Source organism: Lichenostomus cassidix, chromosome 5, assembly GCF_008360975.1.
Source record: "Lichenostomus cassidix isolate B80296 chromosome 5, HeHo_3.0, whole genome shotgun sequence".
NCBI classification, from domain to species: Eukaryota; Metazoa; Chordata; class Aves; order Passeriformes; family Meliphagidae; genus Lichenostomus; species Lichenostomus cassidix.
This window is the reverse complement of record NC_139486.1, coordinates 38,025,631-38,047,643: the sequence shown is the minus strand read 5'-3', so window position 1 is coordinate 38,047,643 and position 22,013 is coordinate 38,025,631. Positions and strand designations below refer to the sequence as shown.

Here is a 22,013-nt window from a genome sequence, read left to right as displayed (position 1 = left end):
TACTACACTGTGTCACTGCTGGTTTACCTGTGCCAGCTGGATCAAGGCCAGCATGATATACCCACCCAAGCTGCCATCACACCTGCCCACAACACTGCAGACATAATGTTCACTGCTCACCACTTCTTGGGGAAGGGTTGACTCTGAATTGCTACTCACGGGGCTCAAACCTGGCAGATCTCCTGCTGGCCTGCACTGAACCCTCTCCCTTCACATCAGCTAATAATGCTGTGTGCAGGCAGCAATGCAAGAGCTGCTCTTTTTGTGGGGCAAGGTATTTTGAATACTCTGACTTCTGATTCACTGCCAGTTCTGTGCATGAGATGAGTTACTAATAACTGCAAAAACACAATAAAGCAATCTAGGCAGAAATAAAAAAAGGAGTGCGTACACTCTGAAGTCCACAGGGAGCTGGTGTGGAAGGTTTGCAGGTCTAACTATGAGAATTAATTTTCTACTTTTATTATGCCACTGTAGCTGTGTCCAAACATAGGTGACGACACCCACAGAAGTAGAGGTGGTGGGCACGTGATGTCAAATCCATTGAAGTTTCTGTTCTGGGAGGGTAATTCAGTTCAGAAAGTGGCCAGTCCATCCTACCTATTAATGTTTCTAATTCTCCAGAATGAAATAATGCCTCTGACCTCACAGTGTAAGAAAATAGCTTCATCTGGGCTAATGAATATTGTATTTCCAGCTCTGTTACAAAGACAGCAAAGTGGTGAATCTTTGTGCTTCTGCAAAGGCAAATGGTGTTAAGTGGGAATCATTTTCAGATGGACAACAAGTTGTGACAGAGGAACAGAAAACCTAAATGTTTATAGGTTGTGCTTTTTTTCCCCCCAATGAGTCACAAAGTGAGCAGCAGTAAAAAAAAGCAGAAAAAAAAAGGAAAAAAAAAAGGCAGAACATAAGTTAGATCTGTAAAAAGCTAAATAGCACAGTTGCTTGACAATGATGCTGGCACTTGTTTGGTTATCCTACAGCTTTGTTAGATCTTTTCCTGAAGGATGGAAGCTCCCATGGCTTTATTCATTGGAAGACCTTGTTGTTAGGTGGAGAGGACTACAGTAGGATATTGCTCGCTGTTCAGTCACTACGGTTTTGTTGTATTTGCATAAAGCACAGCTATTTCAGACTTCCACTTTTGTGACAGCCTCCTGATCCTGCTTATCACAGACCAGCAGAAGGTGCTGAAATACTCCCCATTAGCCTAAGCTGAACCCTACCCATTACCATGGGTTTCCAGATCAGAAAGAAGTAAGAGCAGCAATGTTGAGGCCCTGCTGGGATCACTTTGGGATGTCCTTTCCAGCCCCAGTGTTCCTGGAGCTTTAGGCTCTTTGACTCTCTCAACCCTAACCCTAAGCCTAACCCTGCATCAGGTGGTGTGATGATCCTTCCCTACGTATTTTTGTCCTGAATTCTTCTAAAATTCTGCAGAGTTTGGAGTCTTCTTGGATTCATACATTTTCCCCTGAGCTTCTCCCAGTCTGAACAGAAATCTCACTTGTGCAGGGAGTCTGATGTTCACCAGCTCTGATGACTTGGAATAAGCCTTAAATGACACATCTATCTGATAATCTGGACAGCAATATGGAGTTTGAAAAGGGCCACTACAGAGCTTCCAGGGTACAATTCTACCCAGTACACAATGTATTCCTTACCTATTCCTCAACAGTTTCTCAAGAGGGTCTTTTTCTGTCCTCTCCCTCAGTGTTACTGAGACCCATTGGCTCCATGTCCAGTTTAGCTGCTAGTCCTCAAATGCTCCACAGAGCTTATCCAGTACAGCAATTTCTGTCTTTTGTCTGCAGACTGAGGGCAGGAAGAACCGAGGGGTCCAGAAATACAGACAACTGTAAAGCAGGACTAGGTGAAAACCAGAGTGGTCCTCCAAACAAGCACTATCCCCAAGGATGGCTGGTTTTGTGTTCCTGTTGCCCTGAGGAAGCAGGATCCTTTCATGTCCCAGAGGACTGCAATGCAGAAGCTCTGGGCATTAAACACCTACTGGTATGCTCAGCTGCAGAACCAAGACCTATATCAAAGTAGCAATAATCTTCCTGGCTCTCCCCCAGTAACACTGCATCTGAGGCTACCTGGAACCTGGATTTATGCCTCTGGAGCTGCCCAGCTATCTGAACTACATTAATTTGAGAATCTCTTACATGATACGGGAATGCCTGCAAGTGAACAGGCTATGGACCAGAGAGAGGTGGCAACTGCAGAATGAGATTGAGGGTGGATGCTACTCTGTCAGCAAAGAGCTAGAACATATTGGAGAAAGTGTCAGGAAATACTAACGAAGACAAGACAAGGACAAAGTTTCTTTCTGATTAAGTTAGGCAGAGACAACAAAGCTGCAGTGCACTGGAGCACCAGTGCTTGCACACTGCCTGCACCTGGTCTGCAGCCACTCTCACAGTCTTTGAAGTCCTCAGGGATCAGGGATGGAGGATCTGGACCTAGGATGGTGGGAGGCTGTTGCAGAAGCACTCTAACAAATCCAACACAAAGCAGAAGATGTATCACACCAAAAAACCCCCAAACTGATTGACCAAATGTACAAAAGACCAAACCAAACTAAAACCCAAATATGCTGAGGTTTGAATAGGCTTGAACAGAAAAAGATAAATCCCTGGTGACCCCAGCCACAAGGGGCCACATCCTAACCTGGCAGCAAGCTGAAATGGGTCATATTTGTTCTATATTCCAGATGACGTGTTGAAAGCTTTCAAACCATCCCTGGTTGGTTTGTCTTCAGGATTGCAATAAACCCCACAGTAAGCTGTCATGTAAGATAAGCATCAGATTTACAGTGCAAATTAGTCTCTCAGACAATGGAGCGAGCTAAGCATTTTGTTGGCACAGAGGAGCCCAGATTAAGAGTGAGACAGACAGCAGAGATGAAATACACAAAATAATCAGAGAGACAGACACACAGCCCAAGCAGGGGAACAATTTTGTTCCCTGGAGCCAGCTGCAGCCCATGCTGCTCATGAAAGCTCTTCACAATCTATGGAGCCCTTTTTCCCATCAGTGACCTGGCCTTTTTAAGGGTCCCTTCAGCTTCACTTCACCCCATGTTAACTTAGAACAGAAGAAGAAGTAGGAGAAAAGACTCAAATAAAATGCTCTCCTGTATGAATGCCTGCATTCTGGGCTGGGGTTGGCACTCCACACAACAGAGGTGTCTCCCCACACTCTCCTCCTTGGCCACTGCCACCAGCACTCCCCACTGGCTTCCTTTCCAGAGCAGGGGTCCTGCCCAGTGGGTGTCCAGACAAACTCAGGTCTTCTTACCTGATCCTAACAGCATCTATGACTCGGGGCAGAAGTGAAATGGGTAATAACAGATACAATTTTCTATGCTGCCATGCCACTCCTCAGGGCTTTGCACTGCATTCACTTGGAGAGACAAAATGCAAGCCTGTGCTGGTGCCCAGTACAAACAGCACAAGCATTCCTCTTGCCCTTCAGCCCTTGCCAGCAGGTGATATGACCGGCAGGGTGAACTCTTTACTTTAAGGACTTGCGTAAATTGCTCTTTCCTACTAACTTATAAAAACAGCCCCAAGCCAGGAAAGCAGTGTCAGGGAGCAGCACTGGTTTAGCATCTTTCCATTCCTGCTGGGCCTCAGGCAAAGGAGCTGGGCTTCTCAGAGACCTAATGTAAAGAGCCAATGCCATCAATCTGTCCCTCAGCAGATGTGAGAGGAAGGGGTGAGGTCACTAGTTCAAGCCTGAATTACTCCTCTGACAACTATTAAGTGGCCACTGGCTGATATAGGCAGGTTCCTTCACCTGGAAAAATGTTTGGTCTAGAGGAACAAGCAAGGGGTGCAGGGTCAGCTACTCACACAGTTGAGTCCCAGCTTTGCCCAGCTCATTTTTAAGCAACACAGAGCAAGTTGTTCTGACCTTTACTGCCTCTGCCCCACTGTGACTGAGAACGTGTGATATTCTGAAAGCCTTGAATGTTGAGTCACAAGGTAGCACATACGGTAGAGAAATTTCCAATCCTGATGTTTCTTGGAGAAAAAACTGGAAGTTTGATTCAAGTGTACTCTTAATGCTCTGACAACCCCAAGTGGATTATTGTTATTTTTAACCTTGTGACTTTTTCAAGCCTACCTCAATTGGAAATGCATCAGGCTGGCACTGATGTTTCTCTTCCCCTTCTGTAAAGCAAAGCTGAAGTTAATGATCCCTATTTCCTTGTATTGCTGTGCTGTCATGAAGGTTAATTAGGCACAATTGGTACAATGCTTTAAACAAGGAAATTGTACTTTTATCATCATGACTGACACTGATATGAGTCCTGTTCACATTCTCAGTAGAGATACCAAAGACAACTTCCAGTTTATATCTGGAGAGGTTTCCAATTTCTAGCCAAGTCACAAAGGTGAGAAGCAAACTTGCCCCATCCCCATGCACACCAGCCTGCTATTGTGCATCTACACAAGTTTATCCTGCAGCTGAGACCTTCCTTTTGGGTGATATGCTCCTTGTCTAGCACAAGCAGCTGAAGCAGGCAGAGACCCCTCTGACCACTGGGCACAAATAAAATCTCACTGTACACCACCTAGCAGGATCCTTCTCCAGAGAATGACCAATGCTGCCTTCTTCCAAGCATCGTGTCTGCTGCTGGAGAAGGCTTACTGAACTTTGCAGGGCACATCTGTAACACTCATTTACCTCTGAGAGGAAGGAACTACTATTCATGTCCTTTTTGTCATTTTTGGATCAAAGATCTAGGTCCTACAGTGTGACAGGCAAAATGTTAAAGGGATCACTACAAAGTGTTTGTTCATCAAACACTCATGCTTCACTCCTGCCATCAGTCTCATGCTGCAGCTGTTGGAAAAGGCTTTGCAGGCTCAGCAGCTGGGCTCTACCCAGCCCTGCTCTGCCCAGGCACCGAATGCTACAAACCATGATGGCTGGCACCAGCAAAAAGCCTAGAAATGCCACATTGAGTTTAGCCCTGGAGTTTTAAACTTTAACTCTGCAATCAGCAAGACGTACTTCTGTCTCTCTGCAACAGGATTGTTCAGGAAGCTGCTGCACACAGCAAAACAGGGGCAGCTGTCTCCACAGCCCAGCTCACCCCAGGGCTCTTCACTGGCACAATGAGCTTTAATTGTTGCTTGCACATGCCCCAGGAACAGTATTAACTGTTGAAGGATCTATCTTGAAGCACTGAGAGACAGGGTTCAAGAGGGTAAACGAACAGTGATATGGAGTGGCTTGTTTTCCTTGGCTGAGCCTTGGGGGAGAAGCAGCCAATGCTCTGACTCTGGAAGTGTGAGGCTTAGTTGGTTGGGAGCTTCCTGACTCTCTTTGTTGGGAAGCTTCTGTCACCAAACCAGAAACTGTTCATAAAAAGATGATGGTATTGTTCAAACTTCCACTGAAAAAAGTGTTCAGGGAGATTGGCCTCAGAGCAGCTAATAACCCAGTGGTCAAGGCATTTGACCAGGCTTGAGTCAGCCCAAGGACACTGCCCAGCCAGACACACACACACACACACACACACACACACACACACACAAACACACACACGAAATGGCCCAAGTAGCAGCTATTTGCATTGTTTCTGTTGAACTGTTTCACTTTGCAAGAAGAGATACTAACTGGAGGAGAAACATAAACCTGTCCTCTCACTTCTTAAGTGCTTTCAAATACCAGAGCCAATATCTGCTCTGATATGGGTTTCTATTTCTTGAAAAATAGAAGTTCCTTTGCTTTGCCATCCTGCAGGAGGTGACTGCTTTTTTGAATCCAGAAATACCTCTTTTATATAGCTATAACAGTTTGTCAGGGACAGCCAGAGTCTCCTTCAACCAGGATATCCTGGGACCCTTTGATACTTAGAAGACTTCAGCTACTCTGGTGCATAGACATGGTTTCTAATGAAGCCGAAGACAGGAAGGTCCACAGACCAGAGGTAATGCTCCATGTGCTCCAGCAAATCACAAGTGAATTGCTGGACAGGCAGTAGCATCTACGAGAAAGGACATGGATGAGGTAGGAGCCTGGGGACCCAGCTCTGTTCTCAGCACTGCTGCTGGCACCTAAGTCTCCTCCACTTCCCCTCTGTGTTCCTGGCCTGTTTCAGCCATGGATGGCGTGGCTGCCCAGACAGCATGCTGGGGATCCTGCATGACCTGCAGTGGAGTGCACTGGCAGGCAGGAGTTAATCCCAGCTCTGCGAAGCCCAGCAAGCTGAGAAGGGGAGAATTCCACACTTTGCAGAGGGGGAACTAATGAACAGTAACTGATTGGCCTCATGGTACTTCTTAGAAACAACCTCCCAGCTCCCACTGACATACCTAACCTCTCATCTCAGAGAGAAGCAAGTGCACACCAGGACAAAGGTCTCCAAAGCTTGCCATCCTTCTGATGCAGCTCACAAGGTCTTAAGGATGAGGACTTATCCTTTCTATAGGCCTGTAGGGCAGCTGGTTTAAGAAGACTCTTGTCTCATTTGAAGCAAAATATCATCTCTTACCATGGTGTGTAGGTCATAAGAAAGATGAGCCCACAGGAGAGAACTAGAGCAACACTATTGAGTGGTATTGGCCCTTCAGGAAGAAAGAAATCTGGACATTCCTGTTCTATCTCCATTGCAACATAGCTCTCCATGTGGAATATATACAGAAGACGAGCTTTTGTTACTGGCCAGACATGTCACTAAAAAACCTGCAGGATGTCTCAAGGCTGCTGGCTGTGGAAAGATGATCTCAAAAGGCAAGAGATTCCAGCTTGCTCTAAAGAACTGAGCATGGTGGCTGCTTCCTCTTTACCCTCGCCGCCCTCTGGGCCCTGTGCAAGAAAATGCACTGGTGCATTAGGGCAAGTATGAACAGCAAGGGACAGCTATCAGCTGGGCTCTACCTTTCCTGTACTTGTGTTAAAAGCATCAAAAGTGGCCATCAGACTTGACTTGTCTGAACTTTATGCTCCTGCCTGCCTTCAATTTCCACTCTTTGCTCTACGTACAAGCACTTGGATCAGTTAAGAGCCTTGCTTAAAAGCTTGGCAAGAAAGAGAACATGAAACTGCACCAATGGCTCCTTTTCCTTTTGGAGTCTCATCACTGCTACACTGAGATTTTGGATCACAAGGACAGGAATCACCTCTTACCATGAATATGGACTCTTGATCCCACTTGGGGATTTGTGGGTGGAAAGGAATAATCCAGCAGACTCAACGATTTTCAGTGGCCTCCAGCTTTAAAAGTATGAGGAGGAGAGCTTCCCAACAGAAAAATTTATTCCTTACAAATAACCTTTCCTAGCATTTGTTCCCAGGCTGAAGAGACCATCATTTTAAGCCTGCTCTTTGACCCATGCTAGCTCAGCTCTTGTCAGGGCACATCACCTCCTCTGTCAATTCCATAGTAGTGGTTGCACATTCTTCACTGAGCTGCTTTCAGCGTCTTGTGATAGTACCTGGCACAAAAAGACCCCAAATGAATCAGAGGATCTTGTTAAACAGTCTTGTTAATTCAGCTCTGATAAAGACACAGGAGAAAAAAAATCAATATTTGTAAAGTGAAAAAGGACAAAATCCATAGAGAAATAAAGGTCATTTTCACGGTTCTATGAGACCCTTACAAACAATGGAGAGTAAATAACATGATCCAAGCTTATGTAAGAAATAACTTTTCTTCCATACTCTTGTGCTACCCATGGATTTTAAACAAAGGCAGACTCAGTTAAGCCTCCTCTGTCCAGTGAGGCTAAAAGTCCTTCCCATGACAGTATTGCAGTATTGCTAACTCACAATTTATCAAACAAATACATGAAGTTAGGTCCCAGCAGCAGTTTGGGAAAGAGCACGGGAGTGAGACAGTCATGTGTAACTAACAGTAAGGTGTTTTAGGCTGCCAAGATCAGACATCAAAAGTCCCCTCTGCTTGTTCACCAACTGCCATGAATATTTTGGGTACTCTGCCATTATATTATCAAAGGCTTAATCTCTTAATCTGTGGAAACACATGATTGTTATTTGAGCATTTTACAGCTGAGATATCCAAGAATTTGTCAAAAAATACTCCTAGTAAAGTTGGGAACATATGCTGCCTTGATAGTAGGGAAGGATCCAGGTCCAGACATTTCCTCTTTCCACTCCTGGAGCAGTTGTGCAATGGATGCTGATGCTTTTCAGCAGGATGGCTGGCACCAGTAAAATATTAATAAATTCCCCATTTATTCTGGTTGTGAATAAACTCCTCTCCAAGGCACATGGAGGAACTGAAGAAAAAAATGAATGGCAGCTCAAAAAGCAAAGGCACAAATTTTAACTGACCTTTGACTCAAACAAACGACCTGTTCATCCCAGAGGCTATCCAGCGGTCTTTCTGTCTATCCAAAGGATAACAAGGCAGTTAAGCTAAAAGCTGTGTGCTGCAGAAGCAGCTGAGCTGGGGATTTACTGGGGAGGTACAGATATGCTTGCCTGCTCATGCTGCAGTATGCCAGGAACGGGCAGGATAGGCCTTTATCATTCTGCTAGTGGTAGGTATTTGATGGCCTAGCTGCAAAAACTCATTCCCCATCTCAGCTGACAAGGGGAGAGCACTGCAGTCATGAGTGGGCAGGTATGCTGCCTCTGGGAGCAAACAGGCAGAGCATCCCTCCCACACAGCCAGGCTGAACAGAGAAGAATAGGACTCATCCATGTCTCAGACTATTAGATCTGTTCTAGTGCAAAAATCACTGTCTAGCTGTGCACCCAAAACCCTCGTGTGTCCCCTCACCCCTGCCACTTCAGAGTGAGCCAGCTGGTCCTACCTGCTGTTTTCCCAGTAAGCCTGTCACATGGAAATCAGCTCTGAGTGAATAAATTAGAGAGAGCACTAACACTGCCCAAAGAGACATCAGACCTCCACCTCTGCACTGCACAAAGAGCTGCTGCTTAGGAACACGAACCTGCAAATGTGACACTTCCCTTTGCTTCCTTCCATATTCATGTCCTTTCTCTTTTCAGGACAGATTTCAATACAGCACAGCAGGGATCCTATGCACACTTGGCTTCTGGGTGGTTACTGAAGGGCTCTGCTTGGTGCTACAGGTAAATTTGACTCCTTTGACAGAGTGGCAGGACTGTCATGAAGCCAGGATCTAGTCTGGCTCTCAGAAATTCTAGGATATCTAGGTCTCACTTTGAGATAAATGCTTCATATAGTTGGAGAAATATCTGTAATAAGAAAGACTCCTGTCCATCTCCTGCTTGCAGCCACAAATCAGCCCTACACTTAGCCTCTCATGGCAAGGTCTGATAAACAGGCTCTGCTTTATCTGAAAGGGATGAGGCCCTGTTATCTCTTGGCTTTCTCCTGAGCCAGTTTGACTCTAGCTTGGGACATCCCCTGTCACTGCTTGGAGAAGACCAGTTGACCAATAAGTACTGGTCCTTAAGCTGACCATCAAGAATCACAGTGTGTGAAGTGAGTGAGCCCAGTTCCCTCACTGTTCTGGTTTTAGCTCTCCCGAAGAGTTTCTATCCTGCAATGCATCTCTGCTGCACCGGGAGGGGGAATGTCAAACAACCTCCTACCCATTTCAGCAAGACCTTCCCTAACTCAAAGATGTCCCCTCAGCCTGGTGAACCCAGTTCTCAGCAGGGATTTCATGTGAGACCAGTTTCAAAAATATTGCTAATACTTCTGCCCTCATTTGCTTTAACAATTGCTGAAAATCTTCCCAGAAGCGTGACTGGGATAGCAATGTGCTGCAGAAGGCTGAAAGCCTGGAGAACCCAAGACCCCTCTGGATCACTGCCCTTCTCTGGTATCTACCTGTCATGAATCAAAACCAAGCAAAGCCTGACTTGCCTGTCAGAACAAGGGCTCTGTGGAAAAAAAAAAAAAAAAAATCAGCTGCACACCTACAGCAGCCTTTTAGGCCTTCAAGTTAAGACATTTACTGTCTTGATTTTGTGGTGCAGCCCAGCCTGGCAATGCTGTCATGATTCTGCTATTGGGAAATGAAGAACAACATTACCCTCCTCTACTGATTCCCCTTAAATTTTCTTCTGCAGTTCTGTATACACAGGGGAGCAACAGGGCAGAACAATTGATTCCTTTAAAAATGAGGGAGCATCCAAGGATGCTTTCAAGTACCACGCTGCAGAGCTGCAGGATCTATGTGTCAGCTACCTTCCCAGCTTTCACATCAGGGTGCCCAGCTCAGCTTGTGGTCCACATGCATGAACACGCTACCCTCATTCTTGACAGGATAAAACTTCTGAAATCCCAGATCCCAACATGCCACACTCTAGCTTGGCTAGTGCAATCACTACAGAAACTCATTTGCACCTTTATTTTCCTCCCTTTATTTCCAATCAGATACATACAGGGAACAACTGGAGTGACATGAATCTAATCAGAGGCTGATGCCACATCAGAAATCCCATCTCTTCCAGTCCCAACAAGCTCTCCCCTGAAACAAAACCTCTTGTGATGGCTTTGAGAACTCCTGTGTATATTGTGTTCCCAGCAGGGTTTCTCAATGGGCTCAGTAGTCAGAAACTGAGTTTTACTTTACAAAGTACAGATAAAAAATTTTGCCATTTCATCACCCTCCTAGCTCTTAATGGTGTTTTCTGGACTTTTTCCCTATCAAAACCAACTCTGTATTGAGGGATTCCCGGCAGAGAAATCTTAATTCTCCAACAACACAGAGCCTACATGGCCTAGAAGTCTCTGCACTTAATATTTCGTCCCTGCTGTGCACAAGCAGAGCCCAGTAGGTGTTGGCTGGGGGGAGCCAGGCAACCTCTGCTAATCCCCTGCTCTCCTTTCAGGCATACAAGTCTGACCTGACAATCACCTCCTGACCTGCACCTGAATGATGCCACAGGCAAGAATAAGGAGGTGCTGGAAGGGCTGGAACCCCCTGGCCCCAGCAAGCAGATGGCAGGGGCAGCAGGGTGGGCAGGCCTGCCAGTGCCAGAGAACCAGCCAGCCTTGCCTGGTGCTCCAGAGGAAGAGGGGCACTGCACACCTCTGGCGGGCAGCCCAAACAGAGGCTCTGGCACAAGAGGAAAATCCAGCCCTCCTCAAGTTGTTGACCAGGAGACACCAACAGAGACCCCAATGCAAGAGGAAAACTCAGCTTCCCCTCAATTCATCGAGCAGGAGTCACAGACCGAGGCCCTGGCGCCAGGTGCTGCAGTGAAGCCCTTCCACATGCGGTCTCTGAGGAGAGGGCTGGGAAGGGCAGGCTACGGCGAAGGGCACTGGCCCACAGAGTGGCCATGGGGTGACACCTATATCTCACAGGAGCTCTGGCACATCTGGCAGAGGCAGAGAGCTCCCTGAGTCCAAACCAAACCCTCCATCATGTTCCACTGCCCAGGCTGCAGCAGGCATCTCCACATTCTCCCCATGGGATAAAAGCATGACCCAAGAGCAGGCCAAGAGGGACCTTCAACTTGGAAAATCCAGTTGTCACTACTAATCCTAGCCCAGGCTGCAAAACTTACTACTCCTAAATGCTAAGTCCTGTTTCTGAAATGGACTAAAAGATACATGGCCTCCAATCCCCACCTTACAGACCGATGTTTAAGAAGTTTTATCAAGCTTCCTGAGGCTGCATTCAAGCATCTTTCCAGCTTGGGGCCATCTTGTGCATGCACAGATGAGTTCTGCCAAGCACTAAAGGCCTCTCTCTCCCTACAGCAACAACTTGGCTGTCCGTTCTCTAGCTGGCTGATGGCAGCACCTGGATGCTGTCCAAAGGCAGTAAGTTTCTTGCAGCCGAGTATGTTTAGTCCCTCTCCTAGGGCATGCTCTCCATTACACAGCTATTGTTTATGACCCCAATTATCTCCCAGAAACTGGTCTTTGCCTGCAGTTAATAACCAAGGCTAAATGATCAAGTGTTAGGGCTCAGGCAAACTGGTTGTTAACTTCTCTTGTCGACCAAGTTCAGAGTCTTTTACTGCTATTAGAAACTCAGATTAATGATGCATAACAGAAATGAACTCTCCTGTGACACAGCTAGGTGAGGTTAGGAGAGGGGGGAAAAAAATCACTCCTTTAATGTGGAGGTATCAGCTGAGCAGAGAGGAGATGAGCCCTCCTTTAACTCTCTTCTCAGCCTCCCTGATGTGTGGGAGACAAATATCAAAGAATATCCTAATTTGGGATCTGGATCATGTGGGCACATCTGTAAATGAAATGGGCTCCCTGACCAGAGAATGCTTTCAGAAACATCTATTAGGTTTCCATAGCAAGGTTTTGGTAGCAGGGGAGCTACAGGGGTAGCTTCTGTAAGATGCTGCCAAAAGTGTCCCTCGTGTCTGACACAGCCAATGCCAGCCATCTACAACATAGATCCACCACTGGCCAAGGCCAAGCCCATCAGCAATGGCGGTAGTGCCTTCATGATAACACATTTAAGAAGGGAAAAAAATTATTGCACAGAAGTACTTGTGGCCAAAGAAGACAGAAGTGAGAATATGTGAGAGAAACAACTCCACAGACACCAAGGTCAGTGCAGAAGGAGGGGCAGGAGGTGCTCCAGGAACCAAAGCTATAGCCTGTGGTGCAGACCATGGTGAGGCAGCTGTGTCCCTGCAGCCCATGGAGCTCAACAGGAGTGCAGAGATATTCCTGCAGCCCCAGAGGATCCCATGCTGGAGCACGTAGATGCCCAAACAAGGCTGTGACCTGGTGGGAAGCCCAGGCTGGAGCAGGCTCCTGGCAGGACTTTTGGACCCATGGAGAGAGGAGCCCCTGCTGGAGCAGGTTTGCTGGTTGGACCTGTGGCCCTGTGGCAGATCCAGGTTGGACTCTGTTCCTGAAGGACTGCAACTCATGGAAAGGGACACACACTGGAGCAGTCTGGAAAGAACTGTGGTCTGTGGGAAGGACTCATGTGGAAGAAGTTTGTGGAGAACTGTCTCCTGTGGGTGAGACCCCACACTGGAGCAGGGGAAGGAGTCTTTCCCCTGAGGAGGAAATAGTGGTGAAACTACATGTGATGAACTGAGCATAACCCCCATTCCTGTCTCCCTGCGTCTCTGAGGGGGAGGAGTTAGAAAACTGGGAATAAAGTTAAGCATGAGAAGGAGGGAGGGGTGAAGGCAAAGTGTTTTTAAGATTTGTTTTACTTCTCATTATCCTACTCTGAGTTTGCTTTGTAATAAATTCAATAATCTCTGCAAGTTGCATCTGCTTTGCTTGTGATGGTAATTGGTGAGTGATCTCTCCCCATCCTTATCTCAACTCATGAGTTTTCATTAGATTTTCTCTCCCCTGTCCAGTTGAGGAGTGGAGTGAGAGTGACTTTGGTGGGCACTTGGCATCCAGCCAGGGTCAAACCACCACAAAGGACCTCTCCCAAACAGTAATTCCTACTCTAACAGTTCAGATTTCCAAGAGTTAACAAGAGCAGGTGAATTCTGCAAACCCCGTCAGGGCAGAAAAAGACCACCTCACTTCAGAAAGAAAGGCTATATAGAACCAACATGCACAGAAATGAATCTCAGATTTCAAAGGAAGATCTACACCCAGCAACAGACATATTGTCAGCCTTTCCCAGCCTACTCCTCACTGGCTCATCTGTAAAGCAGCCCGCTAAAAACTCCTCAGAAAATAGTAGTTTCAATCCAGAAAATGCTGATGCTGAATCCCTTTCACAGATCTCTGTCTTCTGAACACTAATGGGAGACCACCACCCTTGTGCTTACAGGGGCCACTTGGTATCTAACAGGACATCATTTTCTCAAGAGGTTCACCAACTTCGACCCATAAAGTACAGAAGCCTGACTTTGGGGAATTATCACTATGTCCTTGGCAGTCGGTTTGTCCCAATCCATACAGAGAAACTCCAAGAGCACCAGAAAAATAAACCCAGGCAGTGAAGCTGTGCAACCCTGGGGTCTGAGACAAATGGACAATGACACAGGAAGAGGAAGGGTAGCTAGAACAAGCATAAGGATTCATGTTTGGATATACATTACAGTGGCAGTTGATGCCTACAAATGACTTTGGATGTGATGAGCTCACTGCCTGGATCTTGGAGTATGACTATCTCCTCCTGCCACCACAGATATGCAGGGAATGGGAAAAGAAAAGGTGTTGAAAGGTCTTCTGCAGCCAACCTCTCCTGCTCAGATACCTGCCCCTCCAGCTCTCTTCTGGGATGGCTGATACTCTAGACCTCTTCTTTTCAAAATCTGCCATATACTGTCCAAAAGACATTTATTCCCCTACCACTCCATGCATCAGCTGGGAAAAGGCAGACAAGGAAGGAAAACTGGGAATAAAACAGGGCACTTTTCCCTGTCTGATCAACTACTGGATGATAGAAGGCCACAGACATGTGTCACCATGTGTACCAGCTAGGAAAAGATGGATGCCACTGCTACCAGTAGATGGTGAAGGAAACACAGTGATAGAGGAAGAAACCGATTTTCTGGTGGTGTGAAGAGGATGCAAGGATCATCCTGCACTTACAGAGCAGCACTCAAAGCATGCAACATTTCTTGCAAAAGTTTGGCAGTGCCTTTTCTGTCCTGCCCAATCCATTCCCAGCCACAACCATGAGAACACAGTGACACTTACTGATGAAAATGGAGTGCTCTTTATTGTGCTCAGGCTGCCATCAAGGGAGAAGCTCTGTCATTAGACACATCAGCACTCAACTGCCCCGTAAAGACATCAGAAGTGCAACTGGAAGAAGCATGAACAAACGCTTGTGGTGTGAAGCCATGCCTGTAAGACAACAGCCAACAGCTAGGGAGCCTGTGGGCTGGCATGCTCCCGAGGGGAACTGAGTGGCTGCTGAGTCCTCAGCTACCGTCCTCCACTAGGACCTAGCAAGAGCAACCTGGCCACCACTCCTTGAGACTGCTCAGGCAGCTTTAAAAACACACTCTTTCATCTTTATGCACGGATTTACTTATTCATGTATTCTCAACAGAAGCACCAACGGCCATAATTGGATCCATTACTGGGTTATTAGAGCTCTCAGTCACTGCCTCTGCAGCTTCGCATGGTGCTGGGGGAATGCACAGGAAGAACAAACAGGGCAGAGGCACGGCCAGTGGCAGAGGCTTTAAAAATCCATTAAGTTGTTGCTGTGGCAACTAAAACAAAATTTCTGGCAGGAGCTACTATATGTGGAGAACTGTAAACTTCTCCATTTGTGGAAAACATTGGTCATGTCTCTGAAAGGGAGGTGGAGGAAAGACAGAAAGAATGGCTCTTTTCAGAGCCTGTTACAGCAAGAGCCAAAAATGGTCTGCTTACAAATTTATTCTTATGGCAAGCCCTGATGATGGTTGGATTCTACATACCAGAGCTTCCCAGGAGCCAGTGCACCGAGACAGAGCTGGCATGCTTGGAGGAGCACTTCTAGGTATTCAGTCCAGCTGGTCTTGAATGCCAGGAAAGCCACTGAGCTGCAGCACAGACACAGCACTGCAGTCCACTCACTTCTACTTTCACCTTCCTCCTCTACCCCACAACCTGTCCAATGGAAAATTGAAGTATGTCTGGGAATTAGTTTTCATTAAGACGATAGATTCTGGAACACCAAAGTTTCCATCCGTAAACATTAGGAAATGAAAAAGTAGTTGTTAGGTCTGGAAAAACTAAAATCTGTCTAGAAAGGCTGTTCCTGGTCTCAGAAAACACCACAAGTTTTCAAGAGTGGTCAGCAAGGCAGTAACCACCTGGATAAAATGTCACATATCCTAAAAAACTTCAGAAGGTGTCCACTGCTTCAACATCACAACAGGGGCTGCAAATTTTCAGGTTCAGCATCTTAAGTTCACATTTAATTACAATGTAGGACCTGGAAAAGCAGAATTAGTGTTGATTTAATGCTGACTGGTTTACGCTAAACAAGCTGTGCTGTGCCACCTGTTTCATTTTCTGGGACACCCCCCAGATCATGTCTGAACCTGCTTAGCTAACACATACCAATAACCCCATACCCAGCCATTCCTGTTCAAGGATCATGGTTCATCAGTTTGTTACTTATGAAGTAACTCATTCAGTTTGGAAATTCAGAACAGCACACATTCCTGATGTGTAACTCTGAATTCTCTCAAGTTTAGTGTATAGGTTGGAGCTACCAAATGGGCACTTTGCAAAAAGATTCAAGAGTGACAGTGGATGCTGCCAGTAGAAGATTTGCCTACTGAGATATACTGTATGGGCAAAATGACTGATGACAATATCCCGCTTTTCTCTGGAGTCAGCAACTACTACAAAGACTATTGGAAGTTAGACGCACTCAGTGGGATTGATTTCCACTGTGAAAGGAGGAGCACAGGGAATGGTAGGACAATGATATGGGGACTGGTAAGTCAGCACAGGGAAGTGGTGTCCAAGCAGCCCCATTGTAATGCCACCAGTCTCCTCTCCTCTGTCCCCTGATGCCATAGAGGCTCACAGCTTCCTGACCCTGGCTCTTATGGCTCATATGACTTCACTGCATTAATGACCTCAGTGAGAATTTTTTAAGCTGATTGACAGAAACCTGGAAAAAAAACACCTAGGAGCTATGAAATTGCACCATTGCCAAAGGGGAGCTTAATGCAGGGCAGGAAAGAGGGACTGGCTAAAGGCACAGGAGGTCTTTAAATAGACACCCTAGGTCTGGTCTGCACAGCATTAAGGATTGTGCTGAGTCTCTGGGGTCAAGGTAAGAAATGAATACTTACAAAGCTCAGTGAGGCTTATGCTTACAATACAGCACTAATTACCCTGTTAATCAAAAGCAAAAACCCTTCAGTTTTGCAAATCCAGCCAGCAAAAGGCTGCAGATCCACAGCTCAGACACTTAACCCCCAACTGCCCTATATGCTAGAAAGCAAATGAATAGGAAGGTTTGAAAAGCTTTGAAATTTTACTCCATTCTACCTCCTTAAAACCTTCTGCCTTCATTTCTACCTTACACCACTTGGAAAAGAAATTGTTAGCAAAGAGGTTTAGATAAAAAAAATATAGGATGCTACCTCTCTGTAGCTTTTAACATCTTAAATCTGTAGTATATGAATGTTGTTTGTCTAGACAAAAATCTTTTGTTGGCACAAACGTCCCCCTCAATCCATACTTCTGTCATGCACTGAAGTGTATGTCATATATCAAAACCTTACATATTTTATTCTGGTCAATGGAGTTCATGGTGTTGTTACTTTTAGTGAACAACAGAATTTTCTTCACTGCAAACTACTTCTTTTAAAGTAGCTTGCTACTTTGAGACACACAGACTTGGGCTTAAATGCTGCATTAAGGGAGGAACAAAATCAGTCTATCAAACAAGAGAAAGGTAGACCACACACAGATCACTTCTCAATTTCCAGAGCCACTGATGCGATGAGGATATATGTTGCTTGAGAACGGGCTTGTCACTGGCTTTGGGTGGTGAAAGATCAGCAGCAGTTAAGGTTGGCTGGGAAATTTTCACTGTGTACAAATGACAATTCGAGTCTTGATGTTAGAGCTGTTAACACCTGTATCTAAGCATTTCCCAAATTAGAAGCAGTCCTAGGCCTTGAAAAAAAGAGCCTGCTATCACAGATTAGGACCCCATTATTGCTAATTAGATAAATACAAGTTTTACTCTGAATTCATAATTTTGAGGGCAGACCCTCATTTGTTTAGAACTTCTTTTTAATTATGAAGAATTAAGTAGTAGAAATTATAGTGAAGCACATAAGCTACACACATGATGTTTCTGATTCTGGAAATATCAAATTTGGAAAATGCTTTTTTCCAGCTGATCTTCCCATATGCAAATATAAAACCACAGGATAATAATTTTTAGTCCACCGAGGTCGGGTATGGTAGTGGAGGTGCCACAGCTAAGTCCATTTTTTTGTTCTTATAAAAGTAACCAAATCCTACCTTAGAAACAGTTAGGTTATTTGCCCTAGTATTCTTACTTGGATATCTAAATATCATACCTTTTTTTTTTTTTTCTTAGAAACTTAATTTGCAGCCTAAATTTATTCATGGGCCATTTATAGCCATTTCCTCTTGTGGCAATGTTGTCTTTTAGTTTAAATTGCTGTTCTCCCTCCCTGGTGTTTACTGCTCTGACGTATTTATAGAGAGCATTAATATCTCCTCTGAGCCTCTGTTTTGCTGGATTAAACAAGCCAAACTCTTCTAGTTCTCATACATACAATGGATTCTCCATTGCTCCCCTCATCCCAGAAGCCTTTCCCTCTATCCATATGGCAGTCTAACGTCGATTTCCTTTGACATGGGTGTTTGGTAGTGTGCAGAGAATTGACAAAACCAGGATACTGCCTTCTCCCTAAAAGGGACAGCTTGCCTTATACAACCTAGGATTGCATTTGGTTTTCAGTATATTGATAGAGTATAAGAATTTCTTTCATTAACTAACATACTCTAACGTCTAACCCTTCTCTTCCCTCAACCCCCTAATGAGCTCTCAGCTTATACCACACTTCTTGTTACCAGTCCTTATGTTATAGTCTTTTTTTTTCTGGTACTGTTAAAAAATGTTACATTTCTATTACATTTGCCATTAGCATCAGTTTTGGCTGTATGACATCCAAGCATTAGTCTCAGTAATAGCAATATTCTAATTGCTTTGTATCATGCTTTTTCATATATCCACAGCCAACGGAAAATCTGTGCTGGGATCTAGAAACGGCACAAGTCATCCCAGGAAAGTACCTGCTCCAGCCTAGGAAGAGAATTGGTTTTCCTCCAGCTCCATCCTCCATCAACTGAGAAAACCACCATTTTATCAGCATGTGATCTCCTCTAGATATGGGCACAAACTGCATTTTGCTGCTCCCTGAGATTCCAAACCCTCTTACAAACATACTGAATCATGGCAGTGCAATTGGAGACCTTGAGAAGAAGCCCAGGTGATGTTTTTGCATCAGTCTGGTTGCAAAGACAGAAGACAGAACTGCCCTGTCCAACAGTGTTTACAGGGCTACCTTCCTGTTCCAACTCCATAGGCAGAGAAAACCACTGAAAGAAGATCAAGCACGGCTTTCTTGGTCCTCAAAGCTCTTGCAGCTTTTCATTTTGTGAACCCGTTGAGGGCTAGGCTTTTCACAATCTCCTCCTTAAAATATCTGTTGTTTGCTTTTGGATGGTGGGAATAGAAGCTGCTTTCTTCTCCAGCTACCGTATCTGAGGCATTTGCAGCCTTGTGCTACAGAACGACTTTCCTCCCTTAATTACCTCTCATATCTCCACTTCTACTTTACTTGTTTTGTTGAATTGAAATTCTTGAGGGCAGCATGGCATTGTGACTACAGCACTCATCAGAGCCTGCAGGATGCAACTCTGAAGTACAGCAATGGTAGTAACATTCTTTCAGATCACTCAGCCTTGCTACCACAACAAAAGGCATGTGGAAATGCTTATCAATAACATTGATTACAACCCAGATGCTTCGGCTGGCTATGTATTCTCTAGTGCTCAAGAAAGCTGCATGAGAGTGATAGTCTTGCTCTAGCAGGACTCAAGTTGTTTTAGATGACTTTGGCCCAGAAGCAAATTGGTTTAATTAATACTCTATCCATATGGGGCTGTAAGCTGAAGAGCAGATGAAGCTCTTGTGAGAAGGGAAGAGAACAGAAAAGCCTGGTCCTGAGATGGCTGTTTCCAAACCTGTTTACTTAACTATTAGCAAGGGTGGCTTCTCTTTAATTTATTTACATAGAATGTTTCTGTAACCATCTGCTCTTAAGCTAAACGAAAAATTATCATCTTTCTCCTGCTGCTGCGGAGACTCCCTTGGATGTTCTTAATAATACAAAAAAATCTATCATTTTAATGCAGACAGCTTGGCTAATAAAAATGATCTGTACCATTAGTAATTATGCCACAAATACAATGCAAACAAGCAGCCTTTCCCTGAAGAGGCCAAGCATAAAACACCTCTCCCACCACCAGGGGCCAGAGACGATGGCGCAGCTGCGGCACTTGGCTTCTCAATTCTCTACCACCAAAGGGCAGAAAAAAGAAGAGGGCAGTTTATTGAAGTTGCCATTACTCACTTCTTTAACAAGCTTTATGTGCTTCAGTCAAACCTGCCCAGGCCCCATTTTCTTAGGGAGTTTGACTATTAATACAGAGCCATATTCCTGAAGAGGGCTATGTTGGTGTCCCAGCTTCTACAGCTCTCACAGTGTCAGAACCCTTTATGGCTCTGATGTATCTACCTTTGCAGTGAAGTGAGCTGATGCAGCTGGCCCCAGGTAACAGATGGGAAACTGAGGCAGAAAGAAAGAAACAGCAAAGACGATGAAAGAAAGCAGCTAAGCAAGAAAGTTAATTCAAGCCTTGAAACCATTACTGAGCAATTGACAACATCCCTTAGGCAGGGCCTACTTTAACAAGCCCCACCACGGGCAGTTTACTAATAAATGGAAGGGCACTACTACAGTGGGCACTACTGGTCCATGTGTTGCCTGATACCACTTCAGTGTGGCCAGTGCCAGAGTAGCAGGCATGACACCTAGCTGCTGTTTCTCACTGACTGCTGCTTGCTTCTACAAATGGCAGCATATCACTTAAGCTTCACGAGTCAGTTTTCTCCCCCAAAAGCAGCAATAAAATGTTTAGAGATTCAGGTTTGAATGAAAGAAAAACAAACTAAAACAGCAGAGGATGAAATGCTGTTTTCTTTAAATAAGTGCTAAGAGAAAAGGAGTGAGATTACACCTCAAATTATATCAATAAAATATGAACATACCTCTTTACTAAATAATTCAATTGATAAAGAAATGTGTGTAAAGAAATATAATCAATGTCTTGGGGATTTCAGACACTTCTGTAGAGAGATGAACATTCTAAGAAATGAAATGCGAACAAATTGGAAGGTCAGTACATGCCCTGAATTCCTGCATCCCAGAGGTCTGGCACCTCCCATGTGCTGCATGAAGAAATGGGAGTGGCACTGGAGGCTGGACAGGGGGCTGCTGAAAGGTCGCTCATGGGAGCACACTCAAACAAGCAAAAGATTTAATCATAACTGTCTGTTGAGCCTAATTTCCTCTGCTTCTGTGTCTCAGTCCATAAAATGGGGCTAGGGGAAGGTCTGCCTAGATACTGGGATGGGTCATATCTGCATTTCATTTCAAAAGCTGAAGGTGCACAAAGGAGGGCACTTCTTTGCTAGGCAGGCAATAAAAGTGAACTACAATGGATGATAACAGGCAGGCGTTAACTGACTCCTCTGTGAAAGTACTGCAGAGAAGCATCAAAGTTGGTGCATCACAGGACAGACCATGCAAAAACACAACCAGCAATTTCCTGAGCTACAGCAGAGGAAGCAATCCATGCAGAGAGACAGCTGTGGCTGTGAGCCAGTCCAAGAACTGCAGGGAAATGTAGGAGCTGTACCAGCTGATGTTCTATACTGAGGTTAGAGATGCAGAGAGATCATTGAACTGGATGGTATCTCACCCATGAAGGGGATTATAAAGAATACACTGAGCTACTTTTAAAAACAATTCTTTGAAGAGCTGAAGAGCAGATCTTGGCTTGGTTAGGGCTGCTAGGGAAGACTGACAACTGGTGCATAGGGATCAGCTACTTTAGTTGCACTCATACCTACACAGAGGCTGCAAGCTGCAGAGCTGAAATGGGCTCAGGGAAGCTATCAAATTCCCGAGCCCCATTCCCAAATCTATCAGGGTTTGTGAGTGACAAGCTGCAGGCAGAAGCAAAGTGAAAGGGAGGCCATTGTGCTATACCAGATAGCAGTCACTCACTCCCCCACCTCATCACCATTTTCACCTTGTATTGTTTCAAGGCCTATTAATATTCATAAGAACCGTTTTATTGTGTTTGCACTTTTCTATCGTGCTTGCAGGCCTGATCCCTTCTTGCTGTAATAGGATGCAAACCTCATGAAATCAGATCTTATTAGCCAAACTCCATCAGACGCCCTCAGCAACACAGTACCTCAGTCCCCACTCTTGCTAAAGTGAAAGGGAAACCTTTCACGGTGTTGACATATGTAGAACTCTTAATCTAATAC

The 22,013-nt window shown here is 45.2% G+C and overlaps 1 protein-coding gene across 2 annotated transcripts in view; it reads right to left on the bottom strand.

Moving 5' to 3' along the window:
- The window catches only part of LOC146436402 (transmembrane protein 263-like), a 204,609-nt gene that overhangs the window by 5,479 nt on the left and 177,117 nt on the right, over positions 1-22,013 (bottom strand). The window lies entirely within an intron of this gene.